General features: G+C 40.9%; 1 protein-coding gene across 9 annotated transcripts in view; it reads left to right on the forward strand.

Moving 5' to 3' along the window:
- Positions 1-19,348, forward strand: part of FHIT (fragile histidine triad diadenosine triphosphatase) — a 531,998-nt gene that overhangs the window by 451,469 nt on the left and 61,181 nt on the right. For 4 of the 9 annotated variants that reach the window (XR_013955445.1, XR_013955447.1, XR_013955450.1 and 1 more), the window contains one exon: positions 3,247-3,426. The exons of 4 other annotated variants lie outside the window; for them this stretch is intronic. The gene's annotated coding sequence lies outside the window, so the exon portion shown is untranslated. Of the gene's footprint in view, positions 1-3,246; positions 12,946-19,348 lie in introns of all 9 variants that reach the window. One more of the 9 variants, XR_013955446.1, reaches the window with a different exon arrangement.

Here is a 19,348-nt window from a genome sequence, read left to right on the forward strand (position 1 = left end):
ATGCCCCATTAGTATCCTAGATACTCGTCTTTTTGGAATTGATGAGATGGAAAGTAAACAGAACTATCAGGGAGTTGGTGGTTTCCAAAAAGAGATTTTTCTTCTCTGGACTGAAAAGTTGCCATAAACTTAGAATAAAATACCCCCTTACATTCTGTTTAAGGGTTGAGGTATGAGAGCAGCCAGTTGGTAATCCCCAAACCTAATCACAAAGAAATGCAGGGCACTGTACATCAGATTACCTTTGCAGTTTGTTCTGCCAAGAGTAAAATTTGGAGAGTCCCTTCCCAGCCATAGAATCACAGAATCATAGAATGGTTTGGGTTGGACAGGACCTTAAAGATCATCAGAACACCTTCCAGTGGTAGGATTGGCTCTGTTATGGCCAGTAGCTCACAGTGATCCAACCTTCTGACCCCCATGCAGGTACGTAAAGCTGCTATGGTTTTAGGATGTGACCCTCCACAGAAACGATCTGTTTGGACCCTGTAGCTGGGGGCAGTTTCTTTATCTGCTCCCTTGCAAATGCAGATCACTGTTTTGAGGGATCGGCTTTGTCTAGTGGAGGTTCAAGCACCAAGTACCTGGGAAGTGACCAACCCATAGGAGATGCCATCTGAGCTGGTTGTTGCCGGCAGTGTCATTGGCTTGCCCAGCATTGAATCAGCAGATTCAGTGATATGTATGTGATGCTATCCCTCACTTTCTAAATGTGATTTTTCTAAATGAAGGTGGAGGTATATTAATGGAGCCAAGTGTTCTTCCTTGGTTGGGAAGTAAATAAAAGTCTGATGGGATGAGTTTACCAATATCTGCAAGGTCAAGTTAATTTATCTTATGAGTCAAAAGAGTGAAAAATGCATAGATATGAGAAATAAGCTTTCCAGATATGTGCCTGTGTTCTGTTTTCATTTGTTTTGTGGGGAAAAAGAAGAAGGAAAAAAAAAAAAAAAAGCATGCTTTCTTTTTCCTTTATGTATTTGCCCACTGTTTTCCTTTTTTTTTTTTTTTCTTCTGGGGGAATAAAGGTGTAGAAGGAAGCTGAACTGAAAGGGAGCTAGGAAATACTGCCAACAGTCCTAAAATAACAAACAGAGAATTGAATGTTTTTTGTTTCCAAAACCAAAATGACATGCTGACAGTGTGAGTTGAAACAAAATTCCCCAAACTTCTTATTTAGGCACTTTTAGATTATTTAAAAAAAAAAAAAAGGTTTATTAAAATGAAAGTGAAAACTATAAAGCCTGAAGAAAAATACTTTTTTTAATAAACAGGTATTAATACACGTGCTTATATGTTTGTGTATTTATATATATGTGTATATATATATACACACACACGCGGACTTGTGTTTGTAGATGTGGAAAGAGTGAAGGGCTCAGAAACACATGCAGTATTTGTTTTGGTCCCTTCTAACACTCCTGGGCCTTCTCTTTTGCACCAAAATGTATGGGATTTCAATAGCTAAATTGCCTAAGCAAGATCTGATTGTGTCGTGCCTTTGCGCGATATTTGTGCTACAATAATCATCAGTGAAACAGTTAACAGCATTGAAATATAAACTGCCATCCTTCAGGCTCCAGAGTTAACACCTTTCTGTTACCAGCTCACTGCGGTTTCACAGTTAACACCTCACCTCTTTTTGTAGAAGACAACACTTTACATTACAGCTTGTGGTCTGGCAAAAATGCTACAGAGTTTATCGTAGGCAAATCTCAGCTTCATGCATTTAAAACACTAGTTAAAAAATTCATTGCCAAAGATAGCTCAGGCCGTGTTCTATACCATTATTGCCTTATGTCAGGAAAGGCTTAAAATGCCTAAAAGGCAGAGGTACAAAATTATCTTGGGCAAAATATTGCAGGAATATGGCTTGCTTTTCTAGAAGCATTTGCTCAAAATTATTTTCTGCGCTTTTAGGCCCTGATAATGCAAGTATGTGGGGCAGTTGCTGGGATGGCAAGGGCTCAGGTCTCCTTTGGGTAGACCCAGCGATGGATTATGCCATTGAAATAGGAGGAAGAAGGCGGATGGCAAAAGGAGTACACAGTGAGAGTGGATGTTAGGTTTTGTTGTGATGCTTTTGCCATGAGGGAAGTCTAGAGAGATTGCAGAGCTTTTTCCATACTGAGAAAGAAAATGTTCATTTCAGTTTCAGAAAGGAGATTTTAACTAATCATTGCACTAGAGTGAAAATGTAGTTTGACAGAGTGTCAGGATAATTATATATAATTTGGTTTTGTTTAAATATATTAAGCACTATTGTTTCTTTTACACGTTACGGATTGACTTGAGTGCTAGGTTTTGCAGTGGCTTTCCTTAATTGCTTTAATCCTTGTTCTTAAGAAAATGAATACTTTAAATGTGCACTAGTTAAGTACACTGCTAATGAACAAAAGGCTTTACCAATCTTTGGCAGATCAAAAAATAAAAATAAAAAAGTGAAAGAGAGAGAGAGAGAGAGAGAGAGAAGCTAATCACCAAACCATTCTGTTAATGCTTATTTTAATCATCCTGCCTGCCCTTCCTGGCAGACAGAGCCATTAAGGCTGCAGAGGCAGGAGGTGAGCTATCACCATCAAATGGCACTGCTGTTGAGAATTGGGCCCAGGAGTACAATTTGACTTGTCAGTTTGTATAGACATAAAGCTTCATTGTTGTGCACAGACACAACTGGCTTTTTAAAAGTCTATTTCCCTCCTGATGATGTGAGAATCTGCTCCCCTCTCTCCTACTGTTCTCCGGCCCTCAAATTTATTAAACAGTGTTTATAACCCTGCACCCAGGTTACATGGCACTGCAGGGGCAGGTGGCCTTCATCGGTGCCAAGAGCAAAGTTGGTGGGTCCTTCTCACACCAGCGACCACACTTCCCTGCTCTGAACCCCAAGACACCCTGCAGGGTGGGAGTCAAGAGCTTCAACTCCCCCACTGGGGTGATGGCTCATTGCCGGGAGCTTTCGAGTAGCCATATTACTGCAAAATCTTCAGAACTGCTAATTCTGTCTGGAATGAAGCGTGCATTTTAAAACATAGAGGATGTTCAAAAGAAGAGAAGAACTAGCAGTGTTAACTTGGGGTCAAAAAGGAAATATCTCCAAAATTTAATTAATTACAGGAAGTATATGATTTGTTTTCAAAAACAGATTTGTTGCTATTTGCCTTGTATTGAAAACTTTCACCTTTCTCACTACTGCCTTGTGTGCTAATGACTTTGTTTGTATGAAAATGCCTCTCCATGTTGCAGGGAGCCATTCAATATGTTTCCAGGAGCGCAGTGCAGCATTGTTCCCAAATTTCAGCTTTTGCACTCTGCAAAATGGAGGAAGTGTTTATTGGTGCCCACATCAAGAAACTGCATATATTGCTGCAAGAAAATGCTCCCACTTGGCTGAGTTGCAACCTAATTACAGCCATCCAAGCACAGGTATTCCAACAACGAGGGAAAGCAGGGAAATAAGGCAGTCTTTGTCTCACATTCCCTGGAGGGTTGCAGCATCGTGCAACTGGGCTGGCTAAGAACTGCTTCCTACATTTAATTGCAGCAGTTGGTCATATGTTTGTAGTAACATAAAAGCAAATCCTACCAAACATTTGTATCCCCATTTTTACCAATGTAAATTACTTCTGTCTGTTGGTAACCTGCTTCTAGGGATTGCAATCTCTGTGGAAGAGGGAACGTATAGCCATAAATAGTCCTTAATGGAAGGTCTATTTTTAGATACTTTTTTCTTTAAGGATCACTTTTTGCTTTCTTTTTGTAAGAAGAAAATCTATTCTTGGTCATTACATTAGTGTCTTTGAAGTGGCAAATGCACACAACTGCCAGATCACATACAGCATGGGAGTTATGCAGGGTTTTCTTCAGCTGAAGTGTGATTGTGAACAGTAATTGAGATTAGCTTCCCAGGAGAAGGGACTTTGCTCTCCTTCTGTGTTTTTTTTCCTCAGAAAAATAGTTGCACTTAATGCACTTATGAGTAGAGTCTAAGTGCTAACATACTTTCTTCCCATACCCCTGCCATTTCTGTGGCAGTCTTACCGAAGAAATAACAATACATAAAGCTGCATAAACACTTAAGGTCTTAGGTGTCTGCTTCCACAGGCACTTTCAAATTTTCCATTTGTAGATAATTTCATTTCACACTTTTACATCTGAAGTACCTGTTTTTGGAGACCTCAGTGTATTTTTACACGTTAATTAAATTTCCTACCAGCTCTGTGAGTGCATTAAGTAGTAGCACTTAAAGGTGTGATGCAGAGAGGTAAGGGGAGATTGTGAAGTTAGAGTGAGTGAGTGAGATCTGCTATTGACTGCAGACACATTCATAACTCTCTGAACAACCAAAAGGAGAGAGGTGGATTGATCACATCTCTACAGCTACATGGAATACTCCAGGGTACGAGGATCATGCTTCCTTGTAGGAGCTGTGACCCAAAGAAGTCAATAAATATACTGGGATATGCTCCCCAGCTTTGAGCAACATTGAAACCTTAGATGTTTCTCAGGAACTTTGCTTCAGTGTTTTTCTGGAGAATAATATTGTTGGTATTAAAAAAGTCAGATTATCACTTGGAAATACCCTGGCTTAATTCTACCAAAGTCTGTAAGCAATAGCAATTGCAATTCTCCAAAGGTGAACACCTCAAGTATTTTAATAACAGGTGATATGTTCACTCACCTGCAGATAACAGTGGTTTTACTAGGTCTAGGGGGTCTCCCTCCACTGGTGTGTTGTCTCCTAGCAAACACTTAGGGAAAAACTAGAAGAAGGAGCACAAGTGTGGAGCATTTTTTTTTATTTTTCTTTTTACTCCAGAAAGGTGCATCCAGGAAATTCTTTGCTGTAAGATAGCTAGGGTCCTCTCTGTCATTGACTTTCGACAAGAGTCAGAGTCTAAATGCTTTAGAGACTTCTGAAAAGCCAGCCCTTTATCCTTGTGTATTAGACTGCATTGAGCAGTATTGACAGTCGGTACGCTGTTATTGGCATGTGGTAGTCTCTTCGTATGGTTTGCACAAGGGCATGAAGCAGAATTGCCCTCTGCTGCATGCGAGCAGGGGAGCTTCGGATTGATGCATCAGCACTTTGTGTTTCTGGGTCGCTTTCATGAACATGTGTAGAAGGGAAATAGCAGTAGAACAAGGGCAGTTCCCAGGTTAGGTAGCATGCTCCATTGATTAGCATCCTTTACTCTGCAGTTAAGTGCAGTAAACAATGAAGCTGAGAACAATCTGGTGTTTTTCCAACACTTTTAGCAACCTCTTGTCATTTTAAGCTCCTGATATTTCTTCTCTGGTACTACCTGGTGATCCCTTTTACTCATTTATTACTGTTGCTTCTTCTCAAGAAATAAATTTGCTGAGAGTAAAGAAAGTTGCTCATTAGGGCAATGTAATTAAAGGAAAAGTAGACATCATGCCAAGTTCTGCTTTCTCTACAAAGCGCCACCTTGGAGATTGCCTGAAACTCAATTACTCGTTGCTCTGCTTATTAAGGAGAACAATGTGCTGAAATGATCCCTACTCCTAATAACCTTGTTTTCTACGTGTGAATCATGTTAATACTTTTTTCGTCAGTGCCCTAATCACCATGTATAAAATGGATCTCTTTCTAGAGGGAGAATAGGGAAGGTGGGCTGCATGGTGGGTGTTCTCTAAATTAACACTCTCCATGGAGAGTTTCTTGTTTCCTGCTGGTCCACAGTCATTTTGTTTGTTGTTGGTTTCTTTTAATTACATAGAACAGCATTTATTAGCAAATTGCATCTTGATAACCAGTTTTCCTCTGGTGAAATGAAAATGTTCATCCTCTGCATTGTTCCCCTCCTCTGGGGGAAGGAGTGTGTGGTATTTTCCATGTCTCAGGCTCTCCCATCTTAGTCCACGGTTTCACCAAGAAAAATGACTTCTGGAACAGAAAGCTGGCATGAACACATGGTAAATAATCTTGTCCCATGAACGATGCTAGTGCCAACTCTTCTCCCCAGGGTACAATGCTGATCTCTTCCCACTGTCCTCTTAATACACTATCTTCAGCTTGCACGAGAAGCCTGTTCCTATGGGCCCAGGAAACTTGTGCGTCCCTGCATCAGGCCTGGGTTACAGGGACCTGTAAATAACAATCTTTTGTCAAGGGCTTTGGAAGACACCTAAAGACCTCAAGAAACCTTGATGTACTCCCATTCAGCTGACCACATCCGTACTCTCCTTAGTTCTGTGCTGAAGTCTAACCCTCTATAAATACACAGGTAAGGATATTCCAGCAGAAGTGAAGGACAGAAGTGTTAATAATGGCAGCATGCGGGCCAAAGCTGTCATGGGAATCTGGGGAAATTACATGAGGGTCAAAATCCATGGAGCCCATCATCTGAGTACCAGTAAGTTTCCCTGAAATTCTCTAATATGCCACAAGCAATCATAAAATAATTGCATGTAAACCTAAATTTAGATCAGAATTGTGGATAGAAATGGCTGAATCTTGAAAATATCCAAGGGAGAGAAATGGACGTCATTTGTTCATAAGAAAAAATAAAGATGAGCTTGACTGAGATAACTTTGCTCCCAGTGTGGAAAAGAATTGAAGAAATATAAGGCTCTTCACTCTTTGGTGCACACACGTGCATATGAAGAGGAGGCTGGTCCTAGTACCACCGATGTCTTGTATATCAGGCAAACTACCAATTGTATGTTGCATGAATACTCTGTTCCTGAAAAATGCTTTGTATTTTCATCGTAGAAGGAAATGCAGGACTGTATAGTTAACCATTACTTCTCCCTCTTTCATCTCAGAATATTTCAGTCCTTTCATGTAGAGCACAAGGGAACATGATTGAAAAGGAAAGTCCTACCCTTTGATGTTTATTTGTTGCATTATCCACTTTTCATGGCTCTATTATTCCAGAATCCTATTGAGCTATTCATGTAGAGCAGAAATCTGCACTGCTGTCAGTAGGGAATTTCTGTCTCTAAATCACGTAATTTGGCCCCTGATACTTAACTTTGGGCCAGATTATCAAAAGTGTTGAGCACCAGCTTTCCAAAGATTTAGCACCTCCCACTGAGGACAGATTTTCAAAACTGCTGAGCACAGAGCAGTTCCTGTTGTGACCCTTTAAGGATAGATATGCAAAAGAACTCAGCAGTTCCCTTTCACCAAGGAGCTGAGCCCTTTCCAAAATCTGTCCAGCTTTTTTTAGTGCCATGCCAGAAGATGAGGGCTTTTGAAAATACGGCTCTTCGTAAACTCTCTGATGTGGAAAACACTAAGCTACAAACTCCGGAAGGGCTTGAAAAAATGTTTGAGAAGAGGTAAACCTCCATGTTTCAAGACAAGCCAATTTTTACTGACTGATGGAGGGGCTGGGAGAAAATGTTGGATCTGAACAGTTTTTTCCTGTAACTGCCCACTAGGAGGTTTTCTGCACATTCCCCTGCAGCAGCTGCCAGACAGGATGCTGGAGCAGAGCACTGCTGTGCTGAGGCAGCATGGCAATTCCTGTGTTCCCAAAAATGCATTCACTTAAGTGAGATGTGATTTGCAAGCAAAGTAATGCAAAGCAGCCATTACTCTTCCACCATCCTTCTGGGAAAAAAAATATATAATAATAATAATAATAATAATTTATTTATACTTTATAAAAATTAGGGGCTTTTTTGTTTTGTTTTTGTTTTTTTGAAATTTTAAGACCAAGGTTCTCATTGCATGCACTGCACTGCCTCCTTGTCCAGAAAGGCATCCCTAAAGTGGGTAGGGAAGAATAATCTGTACTGAACAGTCTCTGCAACCTGGGAAGCTTATGATTTAGTAGATGAGTGTTAGTTCTTGACTGGGATGTTGTTGCAGGCAGGTGGCAATGGAGAATATGATTAGTAGAGGTATATGAGTATTTAAAAATGGAGGACTTGAGGCTTTAACCCTAGGCAGTGCATTATCTCCATGGAAAGTTAAACTTTTGTACTTCAGCAAACTAAAACTTCTTGTCTTTCTGGAAGTCTGCTGGAAGTTGGAGTATTTGACTCCCATGTAGGAGAAGGCAAAGGCAAAGGAATATGAAAGTCCCAGCAGCAAGTTGGGGATCTGGCACAGCCCAATTCAAAACATTTGGTTTTGATTTGTGAAGCTGCACAAAATACCTAAAGAGCCTTGGAACATCTTGTCTTCAGTCCTCTGAGATCCCCTGCAAAATGAGGGTGAGCATTTCCATTGGTTATCCAGCCTCATTAGCATTTGGTTGCACTTCAGTGTAAGTAGTTTTTAAAACACTGAAATCGATGAAAAAGAAATAAAGCAAAGGGGGAGGAACGGGCTTGGCAGAAGCCTTTATCATTGTTACAGGACTGTGCAGCTTCTGTGATTATCCCTTGCCTTGTTCAGCAGTGTATAATTTAATGATTGCATCCAGGGCATGCTATTAACTTTCTTTTCTACTTCTGCGACCCCAAACCTCATTCATTCTTTTTACTATTTCCCACTTGATGCATGTGTATGTGTAGGGGGAGGGTAGTGGCTAAGGAAGTGTTATAGATTTCATATCTTTGCTTCATCTGCCACATTATAGCAAATGACAGTTGATTAGGTCTTTCTATAGATCATTACCAATTGTTTTCTACCTTGCAGATACCGCTATTACGACAAATCTATCATATCCTGGAGATCCTATGCAGCTTGTTATTTCTGCGTGATTTATTACACTCACAGTAGAAATGTTGTTAGCGAACATTGGGGAAGCAGTGAATATATTGAGAAATATCAATGTATCCTCATGTTCTGGCTTGCAGTGACAGTCAGTGATCCATCTCACTGACACTTACCTTGTTAACATTTTGATCAGATGGCAAATTTGTCATTTTTCATGGTAACAAGTATAAGTTTGTACAAGAATTGCAGAAACATGGGGAAGATAAAGGGTCCTCTCTTAGTTTTTCCCAGTGTGATGTAATCAGTAATCTTTCTAGAAAATGAAATAATTACTTTGTGAAAAAGCTTATCCGCTGGAAAATGTGCCAGTGTTAGAAAGCTTAGATTTCTCTTCATTTGAAGGATTGAATGAGTTCTCTCTGCAGCCATTACTGACACTTTGATTAACACACCAAACCAACATGAAATGATAATATAGAACAAAAAGGTTTACAGGCAGATTTTCTCTCCTTGATTGTAGTGGGGAACACAAAAGATCTAGCAAGTAAAAGTGAAGGCATTATCTCTGGGAAAAAACAGAGTACAAAATACTGCAAACATGATGTTGCAAATTTCTTGTAATCCTCAGCTGAAGCTCACTCGCAGCTCAGCTGTCGACTTTGCAGCTCACCCGTTCCAAAGCTTGGCCATGAAAACTGTGCTCAAAGCAAGAGTGGACAACACAGGGGGCAGTTGTAGCTCCTAAAGTAATAGAGCTGTCTCTATGACACAACATCAGCCTGGACAGAGGATGCGTGTCCAAGCTTAGGGTCAGCACCAAAACAGGGTAAAAATAAGAGAAAAAGCCCTTCTTCTAGGACCTACATGAATTCAGTAGCTAGAAGCTACTTTCATTCAGTTTTTCTCTTTTCTTCTTTTCTCAAGAAAATGTCTTGCCTGCACCATTTCACATATTAGTATGCACAGATGACAAATACCAAATGTAATCTTTCAATCAAAGAAAGGAGAAAACAGGGCCAAACAAACCAGGCAGCACCCAGTTCTTCATTTTAATCTGATAGATTAAAAAAAAATACTGGCTATATATGGCAGAGGAGTAGATCTTGAGAGTGCTTGGACTAGAGTTTTATTGAAATGATAGAGCTTTTCATTCTCGTTGTCTCCTAAATGACCAGGAAAATCTGATCCTCAGCTGGGTTTTATCTTCTTGCTGTTTTTCTAACGTTCTTTGTAATGCACTGTCAGAATATAAATGTTTTGAACATATTATTGGAAAGGCTCAGATTGTATTCATAGAACGCACACAGAAACTGAATACTGCTTCAGTTGTGTCACTTTGGTCATAACAGTACAGCTTTGAATTGTTAATTCTCCTAATGTTATGCATAGCAATGCAATAGTTCAGGCGCCAGAGAACTCGAGTGGTGTCTTAATGCTCTGCAGCAATTTGAGAAAGCACAATGTCATCTACTATAAGGTCTAATTGTTATGATTAATATTTAGCATAGGGAAGTCTATATGGAAGGGCACAAGTTACATCTGCTTGCTGAATTGAATGAATTACTGATTTTCATTTCCTTTTATTTTTAGCATCCTGTTCAATAGCCAAAAATATATGAGTACGTGTTTGCTATAATATCTCTGGGGCTAAAGGCTCTGCCTTTCAAAAAGCCACTTGAGATGCCTGGTCCAAGGGAGCATCCCTTGTGCTGGTGGGCAGCAGCACATTTGCTGCTCATTGAAGTGTGAGCTGAGGACCTCTAACCTGGGGGGACGTTTTAGGTGCATCAGAGGTGCATCTGCACCAGAACCCAGAGACCAGACAGACGTAGGAATCAGGCTGATGAGGTGACAGGAGTGAACTCCAGCAGGTGACAAGAGGTGGCCCTCATTCCTGAAACCAATTGCAGTACGACATCTCACTGATGTATTGGGGCCTGACCGCACAATCTTTCCTTTTAATAGTCACACCATAAATAAAACTGCATGATAATTCTGGTCACTTAAAAAATGCTTCTTCTGACCGAAAACGAAGGGACAGTTAAAACAGAGAAAAATAGTTCATTTGCAGGAAAGAGCAAAGGAAGGAAGTTGGGGAAAATATTTTGCAGGAGAAAAAAGTAATAGTGAAACAGGTGCAATGAGAATAGACAGTGAAGTAAGTTTAAGAGAGCTGGTTGACAAGATATTGCTGCAATTTATCTTTGAGATCACACAGAGAGCTGACAGATTTCTCTAGGTCTTGGTGACATTCATATAAAAAAAGTTCCCTAAATCACCAGCTGAAATTTTGGACAGTGGTTTCTGATAAAGGGACATCGGAAAGCTTCACCTTCTGAAATTGGTGACTCATTACCATTATCTTCATCAAACAGCTGAGATCTTTCCTTTAGGAGGAGAGATGAAAAATTATCTTCTGAATGTACCATATTGCTTCTGATTCCAGAGAGGAGAAGGGAATTAATGTTGAGGATGGTGTTGTAGTAATTAGTTTCAGATGCAATGGGCTGAGAGTAAATCCCAACAAGCAGCAAGCAGGGGATTCACCAGCAGAGCAGCTGGAGGGTGGTACATTTTTTTAGAATATGCAATCAGTGTTGTTCATCAGCGCTTTGCTCCTTAATAATTAGAGCAAGATGAAAAAAAAAAGAAAAAAAAGAAAAAAGAAAGAAAGGCAAAGCAGATTATTGCTGGGATCTCATTTATGGCTGTATCAGGAGTTAATGTTAAACTCTGAAGGTGGTTAACACTTTTGACTGAGATAGCAGATGGGGGTGGTTAGTGCCTGATTGTGGGAATGCAGACCACCAGCTTCTGTTCGGTGCAGTGGGAGCTGAAGACATCTGTCCTCATGTAGGCTCTGTAGAGTCCAGTCCCATTCCTATTTAAACCAGTGTGAAGATATATTAAGCTTGATTAGCATTAAACTGGGCTCTTGAATTAAAAATTCTGCAGCAAGTACTCGTGACATAGGTGAAACCTCTCTTCCCTCTTCATCTGAGTGATGCCACTGTTCCTCTTGGGCTGTTGATAACTCTTTTGCTGTCATTGATATGGAGGAATTTTCTGGGACTGACTCGACTCTCTTGTGCACCCTGTTTTATCAGACAGGGTTTTGCTAATTCTTGGCAGGAGTGTGTTATCAGACTGTGTGCTGCGTGCTGGCAAATTGCAACCCCTCTCTCTTCTAGGAGTTTTGTTCAGTCATTTACATTTTACATATTTCTTCAAAAGAATCTAACTTTTAACACAGATCAATTTGTTTGAGTGTTTAAGGAATGAATAAACATATTTGTCCAAAAATTTCCATGAAGGAAGGCTTTCAGGTAATTAAAGGCTTAGATGACAAAATTTCATTGCTGTTGCAATTCATTTAGCTGCCATAAAATGAAACAAAACAAAACAAACAGGAAAAAAAAAACAACTGCACACATCTTGAAAGAAAGTGTCATTTAGTGAATGTCTGTGGCTTCTGATGTCTGTGGGTAACTTGTTTCTATTGGGCTGGATAACCTGGCAACAAACTGCAGAGAGGGCTTGATCCTGTGATGATCAGAAGTAGCAGTTATATTGACTAGCAGTTTTGATATTTATAAAGCTAAGCAGATTTAAACCCAGATTGACATCAAAAGCGTTTTGTCCTCACAGGGCTGGTCTTGAGACTGTTTGGAGCAGGTCCTCCATCTCTGCAATCCATCTCAGGGCAGCAGAGATTGAAATCTCAGAGCCCTCAAGAACCAGTAAGGAGGCTCCTTGCTAACATCTGTGCATCTACGGAGAGTTTTCCTTAGGTTGAAGACGGTTCTAAAAATCTGGCTGAATGCCTCTCAGTTTCTTGGGTCAGACTTGTGTCTGTAGTGCTGGTATTTCTCCTCACCCTCCCACCTTGGAGTTGTGTACAAAACACAGGAGTGAGCTGGGGGCACTTGGCAAGTACCCACGCTGGCTTTATCAAGGCAGCACAGGTCAAAAGAGCCAAGATGCAGTTCCTCGACTTTAGCTCTCAGGCACAGTTTGCTGAGGTCCCTGGCTGGCAGGGCTTCTTCTCTGCTCAGGCTATTCGGTATCTATTTCATAGTAAAGGCTGGTTTTACCTAATTGTGAGTATGCTAGAAATGCTATTACCTCCCTTTTAATTTATTTGTTGTACAAAGAATTGAAAAATAAGCATTATTTCAGTACAAAACTGTAAGCTGCTAGATTTCTGTAATTTCTTGTCCATCACACATCCTCAACCTTATTCTTAGATACCTGACAAGGAAGTAATATCATGTGTGAAAGCAGTGCATCTTGCCAACAGTAAGGTAAACCATCATCAAAAATTGTTTATGTGCGCTTTTGCTTTTTCTCTGGCATCCAACATCAGCAGGGAGATTTTAATCTGAAGCAGAAAAAGCCTGAGCAGGGTGTTTGAAAACCAGGCTGTTGCACAGGTGAGTGAGAAGAACACTGAACTCAAACAAGGTTATAGATAAATATTGAGTTTTCTTCATTGCAAGCTTGACAACCCACTTACAGCAGTTCACTGGCCTTTACTAATGGATATTTGGTAATGTCCTGTATCTGTAATAGCCATGACTTTATTTTTTAATGGATTTGAGGTTACTGTGGCTGAGAAGTCCATACATTGACTTCTTGCTAGTAGTGCTTACCATTTCTATGAAACTTTGCTGTGTTTCTTCATTTCTTTTTTATAGAAAAATTACAGCCACAACACTGCTGAAATTAGGATGTAATGCATTTTTTGTCCAAACATTTTCCATTCCTAAGAAAACCTTCTCATGGGAAAGGTGGACTTACTTTATTGTGGGCATGAGATATATAGCTTGGCCAGGATTCACAAAGAAACAAAAATGCCTTTGCGGAAATACTGTGGGTTTTATGAGTGCTTTTTTGCTTTTGTGGCAGGATGGCAGTTCTGTGTAGAGCGAGCTGAATGGTTGCCCGTATCTGTGTGGTATTATTTGTCTGCAAATGCCAGATTGTCTTGTCAGGAAATCAAACCCACACAATACACTTTCATTGCCAAGAATTATGTAAAGTTCTTTTTGGTTTGTTTTATTAATTTTTGTTTTCAGAAAAGGAGTTCTACTACTATCTTTGCTTTGCCAGGATCTCGTGCTTCCTCTTCTGTTCTGGCAGGACCAACCTAACTCTGTTTTGCCAAGAATAATGTATGTCTCTTCTGCCAGAAATCTGACAGCATTTCTTTCTTGAGAAGTCGTTATCTATGGGTTTTTATTTTTTTTTTTACAAGAGGTGGGAAATGATGGTGAATCTCAGGTGCCCAGAGCACAGATTGCGTCTGGATGTACTGCAGAGAACCTGCATGCCACACACCTTTTCATATAAAACTTTGGCTTGGTTTGGATAGCAATTCAGCCATGTGTTTGGTTGGTGTGGAAACACATGAATTAGTCCCATCAGAAACTGAATGATTTGACTTGCTTGAGACGGTGTTTGTTCCACTAAGAATTTTATTAGGGATTTGGTGTTCATTTCTTTGGTGTCTTTCCTCTTTAGGGTTAGCATTCTGGCATATTCCAAAGATAAGTACATCTTCTTTGCCACCAATCTTCAAAATATTCACTTTTCAAAATATAGCACTTCATTTTAGAAACTGGTGCTGGCTTTGCATAGCAGAGCATGTTGACTTTAAAAGGTAGGTAGCGTGTGTAAGGGGGAAGATAAGGGGTTAAGGGAGAGTTGTTCGTTCTTGCTGTCATTACTGGGATGTGTGCCTGCACACCAAATGAATACCCCCAGTTGGAAAGATTGCAAATAGACTGGACTGGAGACATGGAAAGAAAACATAAATTGATGGGAGCATTTTGTCAGGGTGATGGACTGAAAAATACAGCAGGTACTTGCTGTCTTTCAACATATACGGTTGTGTGATGCAGCCTGGGCTCTCCCAGCTGAGGGGCACGAGTGCCACTTGGCACTAGGCTCCCCCCTTGCTTGGGGTGGCTGCCTTCCTGGGCCAGCCCTACCAAAGGAATGTGATTTGCTATGAAAAATGTGTTGATCAGGCTTGACTTTGTGCCACCAGGCAGATTAGCAAATTGTTTCGTCTGCCTCCCGTTGCTTTATCCCAGCCAGCAACATCTAAGCCTTGGTGATTTTGCAGGTCTTCATTAAAAATAGCTGTTTCTATATCTGATTACTGAGCCCCATCTGGGGAGAAACGATCCTTTCATCTGTGTATTATGAGGCCATATCTGAGCACTTTGATTCCATAACATAGTAAAACCAGACAAACTTGCTGTTCAATTGATTTTCCAGCTCATCTCCAAGTTCTCTCTGAGCCCTGTCCCTGTCCCCAGCACATAATGGCTGGGGTTAGGGCTTTTTTTGTTTTTAATTGCTCTTTTACTGCTAAATGCAATTTTCATAATTGGTTACATAACTCCAGGGTTTTATTTTAGATTAATCTAACTTTGCAATCATTCTGCATATGTTGCTCTTAACATTTGCCTATTATTTGGATTAATTTCACTAATTTATCACCACTGTTTAGATATGCATTGTCTTTATAACACTTGCAACTGAATTAAAGCACACTGGTTGGGCTAAAGGCAAAGTTTGCTTCACTAAATCAAGCAGCTTTCTTTTCCTTCTCTGTTACTAGATATTTACATAGGATTTTTCCAGTGCACTCTGTTAGTCTGCTTTAAAAAATGGCAAATATTCTGGTAAATAAATTCAAATTATTTTAATTATAAAGTAAAAGTAATGGATAATGCTGGCTTTTTTTTTTTTTTTTAATTCTAAATTATTCCTCTGCATTTAAGCACCTAATTAGCATCCAACCTCTTTCACCAAAGGTTAGCTTTAATATTTGTCTGTGGCAGTAGTAAAAGTAGTAGAAGCGGGGATTAGCTCGTATTTCTAGTAGGTGTCTGGCCTATTCATCTCCTGAGTCTAAAGTCAAATGGTCGGGTAGGGATGACCCAAAAGCCCATGCAGTCTGTCCTTCTGAGCAAGGGCTGCGTCATCAGATACCTTCTGTACCCACAGAGCAGATGTAGACATTTAACGGTGGCGCTGATCTTTCATCTTTGTGTTTTCCCACCGGTGCTTTGTACAGAGACCAAGCACGTTCGTAATACAGGAGTTATGGGCAAATGACTTGCTTAAAGGAAAATTTACTGCAAGAAAGGGCTTCCGCTGTAAACAGGCTGTACTTCCATAAGTACAAATGCAGCAAGAGAAACAGAAGCATTGAAATATTTCACTGGATATATATTAAGGTTGTCTTTAGGGACGTGGTAACAGAAGCATCCTTCTGAATGCACATGAAGGGAACAGCACACAATTTATTGTTCAACAGCTCTGGCCAAACTCTTTTTAAATGAATACATGGATATATTTCTGGGATTCAGCATGTGAAAAGCCCTTGTGGGATAACTGTGTGGGCATGATATCACGTTAACATACAACAGATACTGAGACCAACCTTTTCTCATCTGAATAGCTTTTCCGTTGATGGTCCTGCTGCAAACAACAGAAATCTGAGTTAAGAGTTTCTCAGATATGCAGTAGAAAAGGTAGCTTGTATTTTCCATTGACTGTTAGTAGGGAAATAGGATTTACGTTGTTACAGAAGGATACAGGCTTGATTAATAAAGGGCAATTCACATTCTGGCTAAAATGAGGAACAGTCAGGGTGTTTTTCATAGCTGATCAATTCAGTACATGTAAAATGATCTTTTTAAGAAGAGATAAACTGATTCCCTTAGATTCCACTCTTCACTTAATTGCATGTAGTACACAGTGAATTTATTTTGCTATAGTGTTAACAGAGATTGCATATAGTTATTTTTCTTCCAACATGTGGTGCTTTGATGATTTCTCACAAATTACAATTTTTAATCTTAAATTGAAAATGTGTCCAGAAATTTAACTAGGCCCAGGCTTGCACTGTCGAAAATAAAGAAAAGGATTGCAGCTCTCATAAACCCTTACCCGTGAGTAATTATCTTGTTATGTTAAAGTGGTTCTCCTGAATATTAAAATAATTAGGACCAACAATCTCAGCAATACTTTCCTCAGATGTTGTAATTGGCAGGGGGTGTTAACTAATTAAATGTATTTATATTGCTGGCTGGCTAAAGAAAAGGATGAAGCACTTATAATTGCAGAAATTTAGCAAGACCACATATTTACTACAGAGAATAAACATATAGCTTATAGTATTGGTGATGGGCTAATAGCCAGAGACAGTAATCCCAACACTTCCTATGGGCATTTCTCATTGCTCGAGGGGAACTGGAACAAGGGGCTTTGGCAGAGGGAATTTCGGATGTAGGTAGGAGGGGGCTGTCTCTCCCCTCGCGGTGAGTGGAGCGACTCCATGACGGCAGCTGCAGCTTCAGGTCCTGCAGGACAAACCCTGACACTGCTGGGGTTCAAAGGGGAAAGGCCAACGGGTCTGTGCAAACCTGCAAGGGGTGCGCTCGTGGTCGAGGTGAACTGGGAGCCAGTTAAGGCAGCCAGCCAGCCCCAAATCTGTTTTTACCGGTACAGGGCTAAAAACCAGCCTTGCATGCTGGTTCCCCGAGTATCACTCTCACCCCAGCACAGCACAAGGGGCTTGGAGCCAGGGGCAGCATGTCCAGCATCGTTCTGCATCTCATCCCCCAGAGAGCCGCCAGCATCTCGGAAAGCTCTGTGCTTGTGGCTACTTGCTCTTATTTCAAAGGTGGTGTTTTTTTTTTTTTCTTTTTTTTTTAGTTCATAGGAAAGACTTTAAAAAAATCAGTATAAAACTGGCTATTGTCTGACCTCTGAAGTAATCAATTTTGGATTCAGCCCTCTCTAGCAGTTTGACATTTCAGGGTCAGCAGAACAACTTTCTGACAGATTGAAAAGCTGTGTTTCTGGGCCCGGGGTAGATTAGAGTAAAACTGGGCCAAATAAAATGAGGCTTCAAAGTGTCTCACTTTTATTTCTCTGCTATTGAAAAAGACAGTGAGGGCTAGTTTTAGGGAGCATGGATGATAGAAACCTTGCCTCCTTCCCCCATCTCCCCTTCCTAAGAGTTTCTTCCCTCTTCTTTTGGAGAAATCTCAAGCATGGCTGGAGCAAGCCAACACAGAGTGGATCAACCCCTCAGCTCCGCTCTGAAGCATCCCAAAAACTGCACAGAAAGGCAGTGCTCAGGGATGGGAGGGACATGAAAGCAGGGGGACACGTCCCCTAGCCCCAGCCCTTTGCTTCCTCCTCTCCTCCTCCGGCTTCTTCCCTTCTCTCTCCCCTCCACTCCAGCTTTGTTCTTTCTCCGGCCATTTCTTCTTGTTTTCCCTGCCATCCCTCAGCCCATGCTCTCATGACAGCACGAAACAACTGCAGTCGTTTTCCCAGCAAGTAGGAGCCCATTAGCTGCCTCAGACAAAACCCGTCTCCCCTGCTTGCTCCCTGTTTTTAGCCTCCTCATAAATGAAAACGCAGTTCACTAGAAGGGACATATGTTTACAATCCCACAGCTGGTAGGTACATGTGTACCAGGAGAGGGTGCCAAGGTTATATAGACACATGTCACTTTTATCCCAGAATCCCATTTGGCGCCTGGGAACATCTTCATGCCGTAACGCTGTGGAGGTCATTACTACACCCTGTAATCCTCCACAAAGGTTTTCCGTTTTCATTTATACACAGTAATAAAATACACATCTCAGCATCAGGCATTAGGATTAGTACTGACAAGGCTTAAGCTGAAATGTTTTAAGGATGCATTTCCGATGTGAATAGAATAGCTAGCACGCAGCGCGCAATTATGCTGGCTTCACAGAGGGAAGGATTTATGCTTCAGCACTGTTAACATCACAGTGACATCAACAGAATAAATGGAGTTTTATTTAAAATAAAGATTTAATTAATTTTCCATTGTAGTACTAATCTGGTATCGTTAATTTATTTTGTGTTTCTAATGTTGATAACCCACTAGATGTATAAAGGGAGATGTCCATTCTAATTTCAGGGTCTCTTCTTCACTTTTTCTAAAAAAGTTGAAATTCTGGCAATGGTGCTTGATGGCTCTGGACAGAGCTGCCTGGGAGCAGAGTGGGTGCATGGGAGAGACCCCTGCCCTAAGCCTGCCTTTCTTTCCTGATGCGGCAAAGCTTTTCGCCCTGTGCTTGTCTCACTGCTTCGGTATGTTCCTAAATACGTGTGAGCATGAGCATGAGCCTTGCTCACTTGGTCCCAGTGTGTTTACAGCCTGGCATTGCTTGCTAGATGGTATTAAGCCCCAAGGAAGCTCACAGCCCCCCGAGGCACAGGCTGTGCCACTGCAGCCTCCTTCCCGTCTTGCTCCCCCCCTAAACATCCCTGCCCAATTTTAAACCTGCACAGCAATAACATGTAGGGGGAGTGCTGGCTCCTCCAAAATCCCATCACACACCCTTGTCCTCAGCATCAGGAGGCTTTACACCTCTCCTCCCACTCCGTGTAGTCATAGAGGAACAGGCAGGCTTGCAACAAAGCAAAGGCCTGGTGCAAAATGAATGAAAACGAGCAGCTTTGGTATGTGCCATGATATTTTCCTAAGTTGTTGTTGTTGTTGTTTGTTTGTTTGTTTGTTTTTTGTTTTTGAGGGCAGCAGTTACTCAGAGCAGGGGAGCCTGGCACAAGCGTGGTCAGTAGGTTATATATTTATTTTTAGTTTCTTTCCATTCTGCACTGCAATAAGCACAACTGGAGCCC

Source organism: Anser brachyrhynchus (genome assembly GCF_964034855.1).
Source record: "Anser brachyrhynchus genome assembly, chromosome: 10".
NCBI lineage: Eukaryota > Metazoa > Chordata > Aves > Anseriformes > Anatidae > Anser > Anser brachyrhynchus.